The sequence below is a fragment of the Coenobita brevimanus genome, chromosome 84 (assembly GCF_032717465.1).
Source record: "Coenobita brevimanus isolate Jiangsu-jjx chromosome 84, ASM3271746v2, whole genome shotgun sequence".
Taxonomy (NCBI): Eukaryota; Metazoa; Arthropoda; class Malacostraca; order Decapoda; family Coenobitidae; genus Coenobita; species Coenobita brevimanus.
Genome location: NC_137037.1, coordinates 42,771,130 through 42,781,230, shown reverse-complemented (window position 1 = coordinate 42,781,230; position 10,101 = coordinate 42,771,130). Strand labels below are relative to the sequence as shown.

The window sequence follows — 10,101 nt, the reverse complement described above, 5'->3', positions numbered from 1 at the left end:
TGAGGCTTAAGGCTCGTTTTTTGTGAGGCCTGAGGCTCAAGCCTGGCTTCGCTCTTTGGCTTAAGCCAAAGTGGCCCCGCAAAAACAGTACTCGAGCCATACTGACGAATGTAAACAAACACCCCGGTCAGCTGACGACGCAAAGCAGCATGGCAGATATTGGAGAATCATATATTTTCGATCTAAGTAGTACTTCTTCCCTCCAGATGGGAACTTTTCCGTTGTTTGCAGAGACACAAGAGTCTGCGACTGTTGTGTCCACTCTTGTAGAGGAATATATGAGCCAGGTCACTGTGTTGTCGTCTTTAATGGCAACAGGCACTTGGTACATAAAGCAGCTGTGTTAATCACTGGAAAGATGAAGGGCATTATATAAGGAAAGCTTTAAATTTACAAACTTGGGGTGCTTGTTGAGAACCCTAGGAACAAAGTCTCTCAGTGACAGTGTATGGTAAAGAAGACAGAACTCTTATTGATATTATGGTGTAGTGGTGGCAAGCTTAATAATAATGCTGGAGACAACACATTTGTGACCATCATGTTTGTAATGTGGTCAAAAAGTTATGTTGTTGACGGTAGGAAACAATTGGAATCATGGACTGTGAGCATTGCACCTTGAGAGTAAATGTAGAAAAGAGAAAAGTGATGGTTATTGAGAGAGAAGGTTACTCCCAGTGCTATGTTGCAGTGAATCGAGAGAGACTGGAATTGGTGAAAGAGTTCAGTTACTTGGGTACAGTGATAGAAAAGAGAGGAAAATGTGCAAAAGAAGTTGAAAGTAGAGTGACAAGGAAAAGTAGCTGGTGCAATGAAGGCCTTGATGAAAAACAGAGGATTGAGAGTTGCAGCTGCATGAGGCTTACATGAAGGAGTGTTAGTGCCAACTTTAACATGAGACTGCAATGTGGCATGAAAATGAAAAGTCAAGAGTGAGAGCAACTAAGATGAGACTGCTAAGAAATGTATGTGGAGCACCGAAGGTGGATAGATACGAAATAATGTGATTCGTGAAAGATGTGGAGTGAGGAAGTCGGTGGACGCCAGAATCGAAGAGAGTGTACTGAGTGGAGAGAATGGATAACAATAGAGTGGTGAAAAAGGTATAGCTGAGTGAGTTTGAAGGAGGGAGGAGGTGAGGTAGGCCAAGGAGAAGGTGGAGAGATATGGTGGATGAGTGTGAGGAAGAGAGGTTTGGAAGTCTGTGAGGCTAGGGAACTGACAAGAGATCGAGCTGGCTGATGGATGTTGTGAGAAGTGCATGATCAGGGATTTGGCACCCCATTTTAGCGTGGTATCGTCTGGATTGACTCTATTGGATACATTTGTGTGAAGCTACAGAACATGGTGAATGTTTTTAGTGTATCCGATAGAGCCAGGATTCTGGGGGCTTGAATGATGAACGTATGGAAGTATAACCCATTGGATTGGGCAAATTTGGGCTGTCTGGATGTTGCCACTCCTCACTCTGCCCTAGGGTGGGAAAGGAGGTCCTATTTCTTGATATTTCCCAAGTTGACCATACCATGTTGAGTACACCGCTTCCCGTCCGATCAGCGAAGTTAAGCAACGTTGGGTCTGGTTAGTACTTGGATGGGTGACCGCCTGGGAACACCAGATGCTGTTGGCATCCCTACGTGTCAAGTGGGGTTGGTGGAGGATTAGTGCCCCTCCCTGTAAAACAATTAACTCTAAGCCCTTGGCCACCCCGTGTGGGATACATGGCGTCTGGCAATGAATGAATGAATGAATGAAAAACCTGTCAGTGTAGTTTCAGTATCAAACACTGAAAATGCTTGGAAACTGTAAATAAGTGCAAAATTTGATATTTCATACTGAAAGTATTATTGTGATTATTATTATTTTTGTATTTTATTTATTTTTTTATTTTTTGACAGACAGGAGTTTAAATGATATTCAGAGTTTGCCAGAAGTGCAGATGTTAATTATAAAGTTCCATAAAATCATAACACAATTATTGTGTTTTTGACACCTGGAAACGTAATAAAAATATCGTTGAAAATACAGAAATCAAATATAATAGTAACAAATACAATAGTGAGAGGAAATGTGTTGCAAATCCTGGTTACAGAATGCATATAATAATTGCATTAACTATCAGACAGTAATGAAGAACACACAGTATTTGTATGATATCGTATAAACTCCGAAGATGCATGAATGTGAGAATATGTGCTATAATAAAGGATTGTAAAACTGAAACAAATAATTTACCAGCTACTGTTGCTTTGTCTATCTATCTATTGCCAGACACCTTAATCCCATAAGGGATGGCCACAAACAAATTGCCTCTATGTTGCCTTGTCCAACGCCATACTCCCAGCTTACACACCCCGTTCTCATGTACCTCTCCACTCCTTCCCACCATCTCATCCTTGGCCTTGCCCTCCCTCCACCTCACTCACACACACACACTGCTCGTCAGTGTCACTCTCCATCTTCAGATCACCAAACCACCTCAGATTGCTTCTCGTAATGCTTCCTATCCCATCTACACCACAATGCTCCTTCACATCCTCATTTGTCAGTCTGTCTCTCCATGTGACTCCACATGCTCCTCTCAAATAACTCATTTCCATTGCCCTCTCTCTTGACTTGTGTCCTTCCAACAAGGTCCAAGCTTCACTTCCATATGTTAGTTGTTATCACAGTACTGTCATGCAGTAACTTTTTCACCTCCATGCTCACTTCCCTGTTTTTTATCACTGCCCTCAAAGAACCTGTAACCTTTCTTCCTTGTTGTACCCTTTCAAGCATTTCATCCTCCAAACTTCCATCTTTACTCATCACACTACCCAGGTACTTAAATGCACGCACATTTTCCATTTCCTCCTCATCCAATCTCACTCTGCATTCACTAACTTCACTTCTCTCAAAGACCATAACTTTACTCTTCCGTACATTCACCTTTTGATTCCGTTTCTTACACACTCCCCCAAACTCATCCAACAAGCCTAGCAGCTCCCCTTCTTCTTCACTTAACAACACAATATCATCTGCAAACAACAGTACAGGGAGTTTCACACACTGCCCTCTGTCATTAGGGCTGCTCCAACATCTGCTGTCCTACCTTGTATCTCTTTTATAACCCCATCCATATACAGATTGAACAACCATGGAGACATGACATGTCCCTGTTTCAATCCAACCTTCAAAGAGAACAATTCACTCAGTTCCCTATCCACATACACTGCAGCCTTAGCACCCTTCTACATACTCTTCATGGCTTTCAACAACTTCCCATTTATTCCATGTATTCCTAATACTTTCCACATTCCTTGTCTATCCACTCTGTCACTTGCTTTCTCCAAATCCGTGAAGCCACATACAACTTCTTTCTATTCTCTAGAAACTTCTTCACTAAAGACCTAAGAATGAATATCTGATCTGCACAACCTCATCCCTTCCTAAAACCTCCCTGTTTTTCACCTAATTCCTCTGTTATTTCCCTAACTCTGTCAGTAGGTCTCCTACCATGCACTTTTTCCACTTTTCCTTTGTACAGGGGAATGATTATACCTGACTTCCAATCCTCCAGGACTCTGCCTTCCTCCCAGGCCAGTCTGCACATCTTCCAAATCCATTCTACTGCCAGTAATGATACATCTCCATCCCTTAGTATGAGAACCCCTTATCTCAAGCCCATCTCAGGTCTTTCTGTGGTGTGTGTTCCTTATTGTGTCTTCACTTTCTGTTAATCTAACCATGCCTGTGTGTGTTTCTGATACACAGCATATCATAATGTATGTATTTAGTTGGTCTGTGTTATTGTCAAAGGGAAAATTTGGGATTGCACTTGGGATGCCCAGTACTATAGGGTAAATCCCATAGGTAGTGTGCTTTTGTTATTGTGCAAGTTCTTTATCACACACCAAGCCTTGTACCAGTTATGCATAATAACCAAGGGATCACAGTACCGTATATAAACGTGTGTTGCCAGGTGAGCTTGACTGCGACATTTTCTCTCATTTTTCTGTGTCTGTCCTCATCTCTTCCTGTTTCTGCCATCTTTTCTGTCACTTTTTGTTAATCTTGTTTTCTTTTTCAGGTGGCTTTACATTGATTGACAAGCCAAAAAGTTTCCTAGATGCCAGGAAACCATTTACAACATTGGGTGGTAACTATATAACCAACCCATACATGTTCCCTATGTGTCAGCAAGTGGGTTGGTGGTGGGTTAGTTTCCCTCCATATAAAATAACTAACTTGCAGCCAAACGACCACCTATTACGGGATTATGGTGTCTGGCAATAGATATATAGGTAGATAGACAAGTGCAGTATCCTTGAGTTAGTGAGTAATGTGGTGTGGATGGTTTTCAGGAGTAGAAGGATTGCCATTGCTGGTGACTCAACTCTGGCCATTTCTACCTCTTCACCAAGTTAGCCGCCATCCATGACTGGACTAAACCACATATCTGCAGGTGGTACTGCACATCAAGTTAAGCCATAGTGGAACAAAGGTTAGTATTGTTTTGCAGTTCTGTAGCAATTATCAGTCATTGGTATCATTATCCATGTGTAGTTTTCTTTGGGGCAGAGGGCAGTGAAATGGCAGGGGCAGGTCGACATGTAGGTGATTTGTCAGTGCCCACCCCTTACAGGATTAAGGCGTCTGCTTAGATAAATATAGTTTTCTTTGGCACAGGATGTAAAATATGGAAGGAATTTGAGTGTAAAGTGGAGGGACTAAGAAAATGTTCTGGAAAGAGGTGAAAAGAGTAAGACAGGGTGGAAGTGAAGTTAGCAGGGGAGTGAAAGATAAAAATGGTAGATTACTAGTGGAGAAGGGAGAAAAAGTGAGCAGATGGAGAGAACACTTTAACCCCTAAAACGCGGCTGTGTACGGCTGATCCCCCCGCTGTGGCGGGGTTGTAGCGGGGTCTGAGTACCTGTGGGAAAATATTTGCCAAAAATCAGAGATTAACCCTAGAGCATTAAAATTTTTATGGCATATAGTACTTACATTCAGCTTTCTCCTGAGACACATGTTGAGCCTTCGTGGACTACCAAAGGACTTGTGAAGACTTGCAAAGTTGGGTAACAAAGTCTTCACTTTCACACCTCCAGAAACCCGGTTTTCTTTCTACCACAGCCTCAATCTGTCACAGTACACTTTATACAACAATGCGCAGGTTGTTTGGAATCCGTATTTGTACAATAAGCACTGAAAATAAGGCTATAATGAACGGAGCGCACGGCTGACATGCAGCGCGGCGGCAATCTTCCCGTCACTGATGACACATTTCCCTTTTCACGGCTAAAAACACGTATACTACATTATTTTCCATCATAGTACTTCGCAAACGTTCGCTTGTCACTATTACGGCCATAAAAATCACTGTCACTGCCAGTATTGTGGATCGGGAATGAGGAAGACCACCGCGGTGCGAGTTTATTCAGCCTTACGGCAGGCACTTTATTCTCGCTCCGGTCAGCCACTCGCACTTCATTTCTATTGCTCACTTTCACTCTAGCTGTCCGTTTTTGCCTTATTCATCAGTGTCACTGTCCATTGTTATAAAAATAATATTTTCTACACAACAAACTGTCACTGTCAGAACATAGAATAGGAACATATGCTTTCAACTTCTTACACTGGAGTGACTGTCACTCGCAATACTTATATTATTACTATGTACAATTATTTACACCAAAAAACACTGTCACTGTCAGTGCTTTTACAAGTACATACACTAATTTACACTCATCAGACTGTCACTGTCAGTACGTAAAAGAAAACTAAACACTAGTATCACTGTCACTCTCAGTATTATTTCCAAGAATCTTACCCTTATTTTCAATATCTAGTCAGGCTGTGGTAGTCAAAGAAACACGGGTAAGCACAGAAGGGAATTTTGCACTCTTTGCACTGCAAGGAGGTGCGCCTAAAGGTTCTGTCCTGCCTGGTAGTGTGGCTGCACACATGACACCTCCTCAGTGCTTTTCCCCTCTTGGCAGTGGCAGGCAGTGGCTCCAGGCGGTGTCGCTGAAGGTAGGCCTGACACTGTAGGCGGTCTGGAGGTGTCTGAGGGTGGCATTTGGGACCTGATGCAAGTACCTGGCCATAACGCTGAAGCAGCTGGTAGACACAAGTCTTAGAAAATCTTCGGAGAGAGTAGTTTGCTGGCTTCCTGTTCTTGATTTTATACAGGATGAAGGCGTTCAACATGCACATATCAATCAAGTGCAAGAACACCTTCCTGTATCAACGACGATTCTTCCTCAGGCAGTCTATCTCTCCGATCATCATGTCAGACTTGTCCACCAGCCGCATATTGTAGTCAATGACAGCATCAGGCTTCATCACAGGCTCGCCAGTCCTTCTGTCGACCTTCCCTGTGGCCAGCATTTCCCCCTTGTGTACTGTGGTGAGCACATTCACGACTCTCTTATCATGCCACCTGATCGCAAGCATCTTGTCAGTTTTCTTCAGGTGCACATCTCCCCGCTTTGATTTTTCAGCCTCGGGGAAGGCTGGGTAGTGTGCCCTATTGCTCCTGACAGTGCCACAGGATCCGACGCCGTGTTCAGAAAGGTACTTGGCGAGTTTAGGAGCTGTATAGTAATTGTCCGTATACAGGACATGATTCTCGCCAAAGTACTTTTCCAAAAGCACTTTCACCACAGAACCAGAGAATCCAAGGGGGTCAGTCTTGTCCAAATCGACATTGCTGGCGGTGTAAATCACGAAGTCTAAGATGAACCCCGTCTTGCAGTCACACAGCACGAAAAACTTGATTCCAAAGCGGTGCCGTTTGCTTGGAATATACTGCACAAACCGAAGACGGCCCCTGAACAAAACCAAGAACTCGTCAATCACTACTTTCTTGAAAGGGCGCAGGAACCTCGTAAACTTATCCTTGATCAAGTTCAGGATTCCCCTCACTTTCCATAATGGGTCAGTTTGGGAAGGCTCATCATTGTTCACGAAGTGAAGGTAAGTCATGAGCTGCCTAAAACGATCGCGGCTCATGTATTTATTGAAGATTGGTGTTGGGCAAAGATCGTCTGAACTCCAGTATTCCTCCAGCTTATGTTGCCAATTGTGGGGCATCAGTAACATCAACCCAATAAATACAAAGAGTTCCCTGATCGTTAGAGGCACCCATGCTGCCGTCCGCGACGTGGATGGCGTTGCCGCCTCACCTTCTCCTTCACGAACTGCAGCAGATTGCCCCTCGTACCTGTTCGTCTCAGTACAAATCTGCTCCATTACCTCGTTGTCAAGGAAGGCCAACAGGTAGTCCAAGCATTCACCATCCTCTTGGACAGGGAAGTCAGCCTGAACTCCACACCCACTGTCATCAAAGGGCAGATCTTCCGGCACAAAATCTGAGCCCTCTGACCACACGAAGGCATCAAGAGTGCCCTGCCTAGGCTGGGAGGTGCTGGGGGCGGCGGGGGGTGAGGCAGGTCGTGTGGGAGTGGGGGAGGCAGGCGGTGAGACAGTGCGTGAGGCAGAGGCTGTCCTAGGTCGTGTTGGTGTAGTGGTGGTGGTGGTGGGGAGATTATCAGAGGGTTCAAGGTCACTCGCGGTGGCGTGACTGGCGAGTTGCCTAGTGCGAGTTTCCTTATGAGCTAGCCTTACACTAGGGGACAAAGTTCTAGCCCTACTACCACGAACACTGGGCCTATGGAAACCTCTACTACGTAAAGTCGAAGGTCTACTTCCCTTCCGAGGTGGTGAAGGCGACTCTGAAGACTCAGGAGACAGGGCAGCTGAAGAGGAGGACGAGAGAATGGGGCTGGGAGTGCGTGGCGGGCTGGCGGTGGCGTGACGTGGCTTAGGGGACAATGGCTGTGAACCGGGGTCACCACTCCTTTTCCTCTTGGCCCCCTTTCCATATTCTTAGCCCCTTTTCACAGGAGCCTTGCCTGTTGAGGTGCTTGGCACAGAAACAGTCACTTCTGGCACAGACTCAGCCCTCGATTGCATGTCAGACTCTGCCAGGCTTGACCAAACACCGACGTCACTCCCATAGTCCATGGACGCTTTCAATAGTTCACTGGCTATTGCAGAGTCACTCAGTCCCTTAGCAGTTCCTGGTAAGGTTTTGAACGGGGTTGAGGTCACAAAACCCTTTTTCGGAGGGCTGGAAGGCACAGACTCGGAAGAGCTTGAATTTGACATGGTGTCACCTTGGAAGATTCGCGTGGACTGACGCTAAACAGGGGCAAACCGCGCGAAAAAATCACAGTGTGACAACTGGGGAAACAAGCATTTCCCAATAGCAGAAAGTGCTTGCTAGATGACGGCGCAGATTGACACGTATGAGCCGTCCGCGCGCTGCCATATCGCACGACGAGGGAGGGCCGCGCATCGGTGCGTGGGTGGGTAAAAAAAATGAAACTTGGCAACAACCGAGGTCAGTAGTACAAAGGTCAAGTGTGCTAAACGTAGCTCAAGGGTGGCGGTACTGATAGACAATACCAGCTGGAGCCTGCTTGCCCGCGGTTATTCAAAATTAACTCAAATCGCAAATGCGACGATCCGCCGTTCTGTCCTTTGGGCCGACCGTCGCAAAAGCGACGATCCGTGTTTAAGGGGTTAAGGAATTGTTGAACGTAGAGGATGGAAGTAATGTGAGTATAAGTGGCTGGGGAATGGCTGGGAGAAGGAGGGAGGTGAGAAGACAGGAAGAAATCAGTAGGATAGAAGTTGTGGAAGCAATGAAGAAAGTTAAATCTGGGAAAGCCCCAGGAATTGATGGAGTGTGTGGTGAAATGCTGAAGCATGGGGGAGAGATAGTAGTAGAATGGATGTGGAAGATGTGCAGATTGGCCTGGGAGGAAGGTAGAGTCCCGGAGGATTGGAAGTCAGGTATAATTATTCCCTTGTACAAAGGAAAAGGGGAAAAAGAAGTGTGTGGTAATCATAGGGGCATTTGTCTTCTTAGTATAATAGGAAAAGTGTATGGTAGGATACTTATTGACAGAGTTAGAGAAAGAACAGAGAAATTAGTAGGAGAAGAACAGGGAGGCTTTAGGAAGGGAAGAGGTTGTGTGGATCAGATATTCATTCTCAGATCTTTAGTGGAAAAGTTTCTAGAGAAGGGAAAGAAGTTGTATGCGGCTTTCATGGATTTGGAGAAAGCATATGACAGGGTGGATAGACAAGGATTGTGGAAAGTGTTAAGAATATATGGAGTAGATGGGAAGTTGTTGAATGCTGTGAAGAGTATGTACGATGGTGCGAAGGCTGCAGTGCGTGTGGATGGTGAACTAAGTGAATTTTTCTCTTTGCAAGTTGGGTTGAAACAGGGATGTGTCATGTCTCCATGGTTGTTCAATCTGTACATGGATGGGGTAATAAAAGAGGTACAAGGTAGGGTAGTGGATGTTGGAGTGGCCCTGGTGAGAGAGGATAGTGTTTGGAAACTCCCTGTACTGTTGTTTGCAGATGATACTGTGTTGTTGAGTGAAGACGAAGGGGAGCTGCAAGGCTTGGTGGATGAGTTTGAGAGAGTGTGTAAGAAACGGAATCTAAAGGTGAATGTAGGGAAGAGTAAAGTGATGGTCTTTGAGAGAGGTGAAGTCAGTGAATGTATAGCGAGGTTGGATGGTGAGGAATTGGAAAATGTGAGTACGTTTAAGTACTTGGGTAGTGTGATGAGTAAGGATGGAGGTTTGGAGGGTGAAGTGCTTGAAAGGGTACAGCAGGGAAGAAAGGTTGCTGGTTCTTTGAAAGCAGTGATAAGAAACAGGGAGGTGAGCATGGAAGTGAAAAAGTTACTACATGACAGTATTGTGATACCAACTCTAACTTACGGAAGTGAAGCTTGGACGTTGTTGGAAGGACACAAGTCAAGAGTGAGAGCAATGGAAATGAGTTATTTAAGAGGAGCCTGTGGAGTCACATGGAGAGACAGGCTGACGAATGCGGATATAAAGGAGCGTTGTGGTGTTGATGTGGATGTGATAGGAAGCGTTATGAGGAACACACTGAGGTGGTTTGGCCATGTGGAGAGGATGGAGGGTGAAAGACTGACGAAGAGAGTGTATGTGAGTGAGGTGGAGGGGGGAAGAGGGAGGGGGAGGCCGAGGATGAGATGGAGGGATGGGGTGGAGAGGTATATGAGAA

General features: G+C 45.2%; 1 pseudogene; it reads left to right on the top strand.

The window, feature by feature from the left end:
- Window positions 1-1,508: 1,508 nt before the first annotated feature.
- On the top strand, window positions 1,509-1,626 carry LOC145410306 (5S ribosomal RNA; annotated as a pseudogene).
- The last annotated feature ends 8,475 nt before the right edge of the window (window positions 1,627-10,101 follow it).